This window comes from Nycticebus coucang, chromosome 7 (assembly GCF_027406575.1).
Source record: "Nycticebus coucang isolate mNycCou1 chromosome 7, mNycCou1.pri, whole genome shotgun sequence".
Taxonomy (NCBI): Eukaryota; Metazoa; Chordata; class Mammalia; order Primates; family Lorisidae; genus Nycticebus; species Nycticebus coucang.
In genome coordinates this window covers 6,614,227-6,625,369 of record NC_069786.1, presented here as the reverse complement: position 1 = coordinate 6,625,369, position 11,143 = coordinate 6,614,227, and positions in this window count along the sequence as shown.

The following is an 11,143-nucleotide window of genomic DNA, read 5'->3' as shown; positions in this document are numbered from 1 at the left end:
TGAGTTGCAAGAAAAAAATATAGGGCTCGGCGCCTGTGGCTCAAGCAGGTAAGGCGCCAGCCACATACACCTGAGCTGGCAGGTTCAAATTCGGCCTGGGCCCGCCAAACAACAATGATGGCTGCAACCAAAAAAATAGCCGGGCATTGTGGTGGGTGCCTGTAGTCCCAGCTACTTGGGAGGTGGAGGCAGGAGAATCGCTTGAGCCCAGGAATGTGAGGTTGCAGTGAGCTAGGCTGAGGCTATGGCACAGAATGAGACGCCGTCAAAAAAAAAAGGAAGGAAGGAGAGAAGGAAAGAAAGAAAAAAGAGAAGATAGAGAGAAGATGGCTCGGCGCCTGTGGCTCAAGCAGCTCAGGTGCCAGCCACATACACCTGAACTGGCGGGTTCGAATCCAGTCCAGGCCCGCCAAACAACAATGACGGCAGAAACCCAAAAATAGCCGGGTGTTGTAGCAGCACCTGTAGTCCCAGCTACTTGGGAGGCGGAGGCAGAAGAATCACTTGAGCCCAGGAGTTTGAGGTTGCTGTGAGCCATGATGCCACAGCACTCTACCCAGGGTGACAGCTTGAGGCTCTGTCTCAAAAAAAAAAAGAAAAAAGAAAAATATATAGGGAACAAAGTGTCAAGGTAGAAAGCTTAGTAGGTGATGCTCCACGCAGGACAAGAAAAGAATTTCTCTGGACCACGATTAGGACATAAAAATACAGATTTATTTAGTAAGAGAGAGGGAGTGAGAGAGGGGGAAGACAGAGAGTAAAGAGAGAAAGGAGAGAGCAGGGAAATGGTGTGGCATCCCAAAGAAAGAAGGAAAGAACATCCATAGTTGCAGCTAGGTGAATTTAAGGGGGTCAGGAGAAAAAGGTCATGGCAGCCAAATTTACAAGGAATTGTGGATGTGAATGCTGTATCCACTTTTCCTCTGGAGAGGTTGAAGACAGACGTTTCTCCAGGTGTTTCTGATCCTGAGGCCTGATGTCCACCCTTTGTTCCTTGGGACACTCAGGAACCACTTGAGAGGAAAGGAACATGTTCTGAAAGACAAAGGGACTTACAAAACATAAAGAGAAAGAATGCGTACTTCCTTTTGTCTGCTGGGCTCCTCCATCATTTGTGAAAACAGAAATGGGGGCACTACTAGCAAGAGAAAGAGAAGGCAAAGAGAGTGATTTTAGTCCTTACTAAAAAAACTACAAGTTAATAATTTTTCTGTTACTTTATTATGAAGTCTGGTCATTCTTACACAAAGAAACATATGTACACATAAAATAAACTAGTATAGCGTATTTTCACTTCCAACAATAACTTGCCTACTCACCTGGACCAGTAAAAAATGGACACAATAATGGTTTGTAAGACACTGACATAGGCAAGGAAGAACAGTGATCACTGGGAGACAGGACACTCCCAAGCTGAGCCCTCTGATTGCCTCTGCTCATGGCCTTGGGAGAGCTCCAGACAGGGCTCAGAGGGGCAGCAAAGGCAGAGCCCAGCAGACTCCCCGCACTGAGGAGACAGAGCTGAGTCTGAGGACGTAGCCAAGGTTCATAAGATAGACATAACATTAAAAACTGCATTATACACATTAGGAGAGTTAAGTATAGGAATGAAGACATTAAAAAAAAAAAGAAATCAATCAAAATTACAATGTATGAGATGAAAAGTGTATTGGAGATGCAAATGTGAGTGAACTTGGAGACATGCCAAAACAATGAAACATCCAAAATGAAATGTAGAGAGGAAAGAAAATCAAGAAAATAAAAGAAATGGTATAAATGGGACAATATTAAGCAAGCCTGGCAGGTGTAACTGGAGTCCCTTACAGAGAGAAGATTATGTAAAGGACAGGAAAAATTGTCAGGGTCCTGCCTGAGGAGCAGGGTTCACTAAGACCTGTGGAAACTGGTGTGCGATCCACTGGAGAAATATAGAGTTAGGAACCGTGGTAAAGAAAAAGACAAGACATAGACTCAAAAGTCTATGTCGCAAAAGCTCAGGGGTCCACTGCCCGTTGTGGGATTCTGGCAATGGCACCAAGTGCCTGCTCCACTCTACTTTTATTGAAGTCTATTTGCCCAGAGGGGAAGATGAGGGAGGGAACAAAGATGCCAGCAGTTTCTCCCCTTGAGCATATCAGCTCCTATTGTTATCATTATTAACCTTAAGGGTAGCCTTCAGACATCTGAAATCTGAGTCTTGTATTGGGAGAACCTCCTGCTTGAGATCACACACACAGATTTCTAGGGAGATGTTAAACTCCACTAGCTCTCTGTGCAGTAAAATGCCACTGGCATTAATCTCCTCTGAGGAATTGGTGGGAGAGAGGCATTTTCCTCCCATCACCACTACAGAGGATCTTCCTCTGTGATAAGGGACCTAAGCTCTTCTGCCCATATCTCAGGGCTGGAGCTACACCCTTGATCTCTGCCCCAGGCAAATGCAAATCTCCACAATGGACATCTGCTTTGCCTGTTTAATGGGCAGGAAACACCCTAAGAAGATGCATCTCTTTCTAGGACTTGCCACAGTCTCTTCTATGGCCATTATCTTCCTCAGAGTGCTCACAGACCCAGCAGGGTGTTTGTAAGCTGTATCCCCAATAGGCTAGAATTTCAGAAAAGGCAAAAAGCTTGCTAGCAATGACTAGCTTAAAGGTAAACTAGCTGACTTCTCTCTGTTCCAACTCACTCATCTTATTAATTTTCCTCTTGTTCTGGGGGTGCTTTCCCTTGCCAAGAATAAGGTGTTTGGTCCCCACTCTCCCATCAAAAACTATTTAAATAAATAATGGCAAAAAGATTTTGCAGATTTGGCAAATGCTATAAAGCTATAAATCCTGGAAGATGAATGAATGAACATCCAGCACAAAAAAACAGGAAGACAGCAGCAGGCACATCAGAATCTAATTGCTCACAACAGAGACAAAGGGTGGCTGATGTATGGAGAAGCTGGACCTCTCCTATATGCTTGTGGGTGTATACAATGGTACAGTCACCTGGAAAATAATTCAGCAGCTTCTTTTAAAACTAAAAATATACACTGTATTCTCTTTCCATACAGCCCAGCAATTGCACTCGTGGGCATTTATCCCAGAGAAATGAAGAATTATGTTCAGAAAATAACCTATGCACAAATGTTAGTAGCAGCTTTATTTGTAAAAGCCCAAACTTGAAAACAATGTCAATGTCCTTGAACAGGTGAACAGTTAAATAAACCATGGAGTATGCACACAGTGAAATACTACTCAGCAATAAAAAGAAATGATCAATGCAGCGATATGGGTGGCTCTCAAGGGACTTATGCTGAGTGAAAAAAGTCTCTAAAGATGGCAGTGCTATTTGATGAGTTTATATAATATTATTGAAATGACAAAATTTTAGAGATGGAGAATAGGTCAAGGCAAGAGATAAATGTGAGAGGAAGGTGGCTGTGGCTATAACAGGTAACATGAGGGATCAAGAACAAGCTGGACCAGCTGCAATGCTATTAGACAAAGTAGATTTCAGAAAATGAGCACAACCAGTAATAGAGAAGCTCATTATGTGGATGATAAAAGGGTCAATTCACCAAGAGGACACACCCTTCCTAAATGCCAATTCACCTAAAAATAGAATTTAATGGGGCAGGACCTGTGGCTCAAAGGAGTAGGGTGCCAGCCCCATATGCTGGAGGTGGCAGGTTCAAACTCAGCCCTGGCCAAAAACTACAAAAATAGAATTTAAAAGTATATGATACCAAAACTGATAGACCTCCAAGGAGGAATAGGCAATTCCACAATTGTAGTCAGAGATATTAATGCCCCACTCTCAGGAACTGATAGAACACAGAGAGAGAAAATTATGAAGGACTTGCAATATTTGAGTTATGTTACCCACCAACCCCACCTAAAAGATATTTATAGGACATTTCACTCAACAAGAGCTGAATATAATCTTTTCAGTGCACACAGTACATTTGTTAAGATAAAAACCAAATTCTGGATCATAAAAAATACTTTTAAACCTGTTGGAACTAATAAATGAATTAAGTAAAGTTGCAGGATACAAAAACAAGTTGTTTGAGAAGAAATTATTTTAAGTCTCATTCACAATAGCATCAAAAAATAAAATACTTATGAGTAAATTTAACCAAGGAAGTGAAAGATCTATATACTGAAAATTATTATATGGAAAACATTGATGAAAGAAACTGAACATATCACAAATAAAGGAACAGACATCTTGAATTCATGGATTGGAAGAACTAAATAATGTGAAAATGTTCATATTACCTTAAGTGATCTACAGATTCAATACAATTCCTGTCAAAATTCCCATGCCATTCTTCAAAGAAATAGAAAAAAATTACTCATAAAATTTGTCTGAAATCACAAAAGACCCCAAATAGCCAAAGCAGTCTTGAGGGAGGAAAAAGCTAGAGGTGTCACATTATTAGATTTCAAAATACATTACAAAGCTATAGTTATTAAACAGCATGGTACTGGCACACTAACAAGTGGAATAGAAGAGAAACCCTGAAAATAACCCCACACATCTATAATCAAGTGATTTTCGACATAGGTGCCAAGAACACACAATGGGAAAAAGACACTGTCTTCAATAAATGGTGCTGGGAAAATTGGATAGTAACATACTGAAGAAAGAAATGAACCCTTAACTTATCTCTTACATAAGAATCCACTCAAAATAGATTAAAGATTTTAACATAAGACCTGAGACTATAAAACTACTAAATGAAAACCCAGAAGGAAATCTACATGACATTGGTCTGGGCAGAGATTTATTGCATGTAACCCTAAAAGCACAGGCAACAGAAGCAAAAATAGATAAATAGGATCACACCAAACTAAAAAGTTTCCACACGACAAAGGAAACAATAGAGTGAAGAGACAGCTCACGGACTGGGAGAAGACATTTGCAAATCACACATATGATAAGGGGAGAATATCCAAAATACACAAGGAATTCAAATTACTCAATAATAAGAAAATAAATAATCTTATTAAAAACAGGCAAAGGAATTAAATACACATTTCTCAAAAGAAGATATGCACGAACTGATACATGAAGGCCAACAGATACATGAAAAAATGCTCAACATCTCTATCAGAAAATGCTCATTAAAATCATAATGAACCCCATAAATGTATCAATGTACAAAATTATGATTTAAAAAAAATTTTTTTTAAGTAATTGGAAATGAAAAAAAATAAAAATAAAAAACAAAACCATAATGAAATATTGCCTCATACCTGTTAGATTGGCTATTATCAAGAAGAAAGATAATAAGTGTTAGCAAAGATGTGGAGAAAAAAGAACTCTTACACACTCTTGTAAATTAGGACATCCATTTGGAACAGTAAGGAAGATCATCACTAAACTAAAAATAGAATCATGTGATCCAGCAATCCCACTACTAGTATATTACTATAGTTTGTTAATCCATTCCTGGATTGGTGGACATACAGGTTGTTTCCACAATTTGGTGATTGTAAATTGAGCTATGATAAACAGTCTAGTGCAAATGTCCTTATGATAAGGTTTTTTTTTCCTACTGGGTAGATGCCTAGTAATGGGATTACAGGATCAAATGGAAGGTCTAATTTGAGTTCTTTGTAAATTCTCCATACTTCCTTCCAAAAAGGTTGCATTTCTTTGCAATCCCACAAGCAGTATAAAAGTGTTCCCTTTCCTGCACATCCATGCCAGCATCTGCAGCTTTGAGACATGACACTATAAAGATACTTGGAGAGAGTGCAGGGGAAACACTTGAAGAAATTGGCCTGGGAGAATACTTTATGAGGAGGACCCCCTGGGCAATCGAAGCAACACCAAAAATACGTTACTGGGATCTGATCAAATTAAAAAGCTTTTGCACAGCCAAGAACATAGTAAGTAAAGCGAGCAGACAGCCCTCAGAATGGGAGAGGATATTTTCAGGTTATGTTTCTGACAGAGGTTTGATAACCAGAATCCACAGAGAACTCAAACTTACTAATAAGAAAAGAACAAATGATCCCATTTCTTTGTGGGGCAAGAGACTTGAACAGAAACTTCACTGAAGAAGATTAGGCACATGGCCTACAGACACATGAAAAAAATGCTCATTATCTTTAGTTATCAGAGAAATGCAAATCAAAACCACTTTGAGATATCATCTAACTCCAGTAAGAGTAGCCCACATAAGAAAGTCCCAAAACTACAGATTTTGGTGTAGATGTGGAGAAAAGGGAACAGAAAAGGGAAACACTTCTGCACTGTTGGTGGGAATGCAAGCTAATATGTTCCTTTTGGAAAGAAGTTTGGAGAACACTCAGGGATCTAAAAGTAGACCTGCCATTCAACCCTGCAATTCCTCTACTATATGTATATCTGGAAGACCAAAAATTACTATGTAACAAAGATATTTGCACCAGATTGTTCATTTCAGCTCAGTTCATAATTTCCAAGCCATGGAAGAAGCCCAAGTGCCCATCAACCCATGAATGAATTAATAAATTGTGGTATATGTATACCATGGAATACTATGCAGTCTTTAAAAAGATAGAGATTTTTACCTCCTTTATGTTTACATGGATGGAGCTGGAACATATTCTTGTTAGTAAAGTATCTCAAGAATGGAAGAAAAAGTATCCAATGTACTCAGTACTTTTATGAAACCAATTTATAACCACTCGTGTGATAATCTTTTAATAAGAAATCGATCCTTTAAAAAATGATCTGATTAAATTACAGTGTCATATTTTCTTTTTCAAGATGTTTTCTAGATGGGCTAGGACAGAAATGAAAACAGCCAAAGTAAAAGATCTATAATACTTTTGAAGACACTATATCAAACCAAATACTCAAAAATTTAGTTTTCTTTTGTAAAACTTGATAAGAATTTTCAGTAGGCTGTTATAGAACGATAATAGTTCAAGACCTAAAAAGTACAAAGGAAGCTGAGAGCCATGTTCCAGATCATCATTTCCCAGATATTTTTGGACTTAGTTATCATCAGGAGGCATTTGTAAAACTAAAAATTTCCAACTTTCTAGCCCATCCCAGGCCTGTGTAATTAATTAATGTGATTAAGTTCCAGGGAAATTGTCTTTACCAAGCATTCTAAGTGATTCTTTTTTTTTTTTTTTTTTTTGGGTGGAAAAAATTTTCTAACTCTTTATTCACGTTGAGACACTGAGAGATAAAGTAGATAAAGTCATTGAAAGATACAATAGATACTTTATTATTATTAATTTTTTTTTTTGTAGTTTTTGGCCAGGGCTAGGTTTGAACCTGCCACTTCTGGCATATGGGGCCAGCGCCCTACCCCTTTGAGCCACAGGCACGACCCAATACTTTCTTTAAAAACATTTCTACAGGCTGGGCCTGCAGCAAATCAAAACAACCCTGAGATATCATCTAACCCCAGTGACAATGGCCCACATCACAAAATCTCAAAACTGCAGATGCTGGCGTGGATGTGGAAAGAAGGGAACACTTTTACACTGTTGGTGGGACTGCAAACTCGTTCAACCTCTCTGGAAGGAAGTATGGAGAAACCTCAAAGCACTCAAGCTAGACCTCCCATTTGATCCTGCAATCCCATTCTAAGTGATTCTTATCAGGGAAATGTGGAAAATCACTCCTCTACATAATCATAATCAGTTAATTTAAAATTTTCATTAATAAGTGAACAATGATGCAGACCTCACTTTCTTACTTAGGATGTCTGCTCTGGCCTAATAGATTCTGAGTTACAGAGATAATTATGAAGTTGCTGATTTTAAAAATGTGCTGTATTTAAAAAATAAAAAAAGAAAGAAAGAAATGGCATTGATCAGGGAGCAGCAAGATGGCGGCTGAGTAACAGCTTTCTTGCAACTGGACATGGTGAGACTGGAGAGAGAAAACTCCAGACATCTCTAATTGGTGGGATCTGCCCATAAATATCCCTTTGGGGACACAGGGAATCAGAGAGAGACTTCTGGACTCCATGAGGAGGGCAAAAGCAATGGGTAATTGGACTCATCAAAACCCTAATCCAGAGGCACAGTAACTTAAAGAGCAAGAGGAAGTGAAAGGAAATTAGGGTAAGGAAACAGGTAAAAGAAAACACTCATGAGGAAGAACCAGCAGAAAAATCCTGGCAACATGAAAAACCAGTCCAGAGCAACCACCCCCACAAAGGACCATGAGATAGCTACTGCAGAGGATTCCACCTATAAAGAAAGGTTATAAATGACAAAAAGGGAATTTAGAATACAGATGATGAAAATAATGAAGGAAATGATGGAAACAATGAAGGAAACTGCTAATAAAGTGGAAAATAATCAAAAGGAAATCCAAAAACAGAATCAAATAAGAGATGAACGATATGAAGAATATAGAAAGGATGTAGCAGAGCTGAAGGAACTGAAGCAGTGAATTAGGGAACTTAAAGATGCAATAGAAAGTATCAACAACAGATTAGACCAGACAGAAGAAAGAATCTCAGAGGTAGAGGACAAAACTCTTGAGATAACTCAGATAGTTAAAGAGGAAGAAAAGAAGAGAGAGAAAGCAGAATGTTCACTGACAGGATTATGGGACTTTATGAAGTGTTCCAACATACAAGTTATGGGTATCCCAGAAGGGGAAAAAGAATGCCCCAGGGGAATGGGAGCCATACTAGAGAATATTATAAAAGAAAATTTCCCAAATATCACCAAAGATTCTGACACACTCCTTTCAGAGGGATATCGGAACCCAGGTTGCCTCAACTCTAACTGAGCTTCTCCAAGACACATTGTGATGAACCTGTCCAAAGTCAAAACAAAAGAAAAGATTCTTCAAGCTTCCAGAAGGAAGTGCCAGTTGACCTACAGGAGCAAATCCATCAGGGTGACTGCAGACTTCTCTAATGAAACTTTCCAAGCAAGAATACAATGGTTATCTACCTTTAATCTACTTAAACAAAACAATTTCCAGCCCAGAATTGTATATCCTGCTAAGCTAAGCTTTAAAATTGACAGAGAAATAAAACCATTTACTGATATACAAACATTGAGGAAATTCGCCACAAGACCAGCTCTACAGGAAATACTTCAACCTGTTCTACACACTGACCATCACAATGGATCAACAGCAAAGTAAGAACTCAGAAATTAAAGGACAGAACCTAACTTCCACAATGATGCAAAGGATAAAACTAAGCAATGGACTCTCACTCAAATTAATCCACATGAAAAAAGCCAACAATCCCATATATCGATGGGCAGGAGACATGAATAGAACCTTCTCTAAAGAAGACAGAAGAATGGCTAACAAACATATTTATAAATGCTCATTATCCTTAATTGTTAGAGAAATGCAAATCAAAACCACCCTGAGATACCATCTAATCCCAGAATGGCCCACATCACAAAGTCTCAAAACTGCAGGTGCTGGCATGGATGTGGAGAGAAAGGAACGGTTTTACACTGCTGGTGGGACTCCAAATTAATACAACTTTTTTGGAAGGAAGTATGGAGAACCCTCAAAGAACTCAAGCTAGACGTCCCATTTGATCCTGCAATCCCATTACTGGGCATCTACCCAGAAGGAAAAAAATCCTTTTATCATAAGGACATTCTAGACTGTTTATTGCAGCTCAATTTACAATCACCAAAATGTGGAAACAGCCTAAATGCCCACCAACCCAAGAATGGATTAACAAGCTGTGGTATATGTACACCCCGGAATTAAAACCATTAAAAAAATGGAGACTTTACAGCCTTTGTATTAACCTGGATGGAAGTGAAACACATTATTTTTAGTAAAGCATCACAAGAATGGAGAAGCATGAATCCTTATGTACTCAATTTTGATATGAGGACAATTAATGACAAGGTGGGGTGGGGGAAGGGGGCAGCAGAGAGAGAAAGAAGGAGTGAGGGGTAGGGGAAAGGAAGAGCTGAGAGAGGGAAGGAGGGAGGGAGTGGGGTCTTGGTGTGTGCTACACCTTTTTGGGGCAAGATACGATTGTAAAAGGGTCTTTGCCTAACAAATGCAATCAGTATAACCTGGTTTCTTGTACCCTCAATGAATCTCCAACAATTAAAAAAAAAAAACAAGAAAGAAAGAAATGGCATTAATCAGCACAATGCTAAGGTCTGTAACTCGAGTATTTTGAGGGACTGGGCTGGGTGGGCTCCTCAAAATCAGGAGGTCCTTACCAGCCTGAGCAGAGCCAGTCTCTACCTCTGCCAAAAATGGAAAGAGAAGAAAAATGGCAAAAACAAGAAGGAAAAATTAAGTAAGAATGAAAAAGAAATAGAAAAATTCTGGAGTGTGGTCTTGCCAATACTTTCTTCCAAGAGCCAAAGGTAGAAGGGCTCCCTAGACCATGGTCTCTTGGCCTCCTTGAGCCAGACTACTGCTGTGACATTCATGCCAGACCACAGCTATACCACCTCAACTCTCAGCAAAAAAAGAAAAAAAAGATAGAAAAATAATAATAATAAAATTAGAATGGTTAAAGGAAATTAAAAATACTGTTGTATAAAATAAATGAAAGAGAGGGAAGAAGAAAAAAGAAAGAAAGAAGAAAGACCAAAAAAAAAAAAAAATGAAGGGGATATCGTAGCTGCTGCATGAGTGATTTACATGGGAAAGATGAGAAAAGTAGAAGAGTCTCTATCCAAAGAGAGAATGTAGAGGATGAAATAGGGAAAGAGAATAAATGAGGCTAAAATACAATAATCAAAAATTACAAGAACCCTTGCTCTTGATGAAAGTAAAATGGAAGTTAAGAATAGAACCAACCAAACACATTAGCAAAAAACAATACATATCAAAACAAAACAAAAAAGCTCTAATATCCACAAATAGCAGCAACCTCCACAACAAAGAGAAGGAAAAAAACTAACAAAAAAAAAACAAAAAGTATATATTTATTTATATATGTATATGTATATTTATATAGCGTAAGGGACCAACTTCAATAGGAATATATATGTTGCAATATATTGCTGGGACACCAGTGGCACTGTGGTTCTTTTTAGGGGACAGAGAACACAGCTGGTAGCCTCTCTCCACTTCCCAGGAATGTGTCCTCTTTCTCAACTTAGTTGTCTTAGGTGATCTCCTGATTGTTTCCTCAGCATTCATACCCCACCAGGTTGGGATCCTAAAGTTCTCTTGA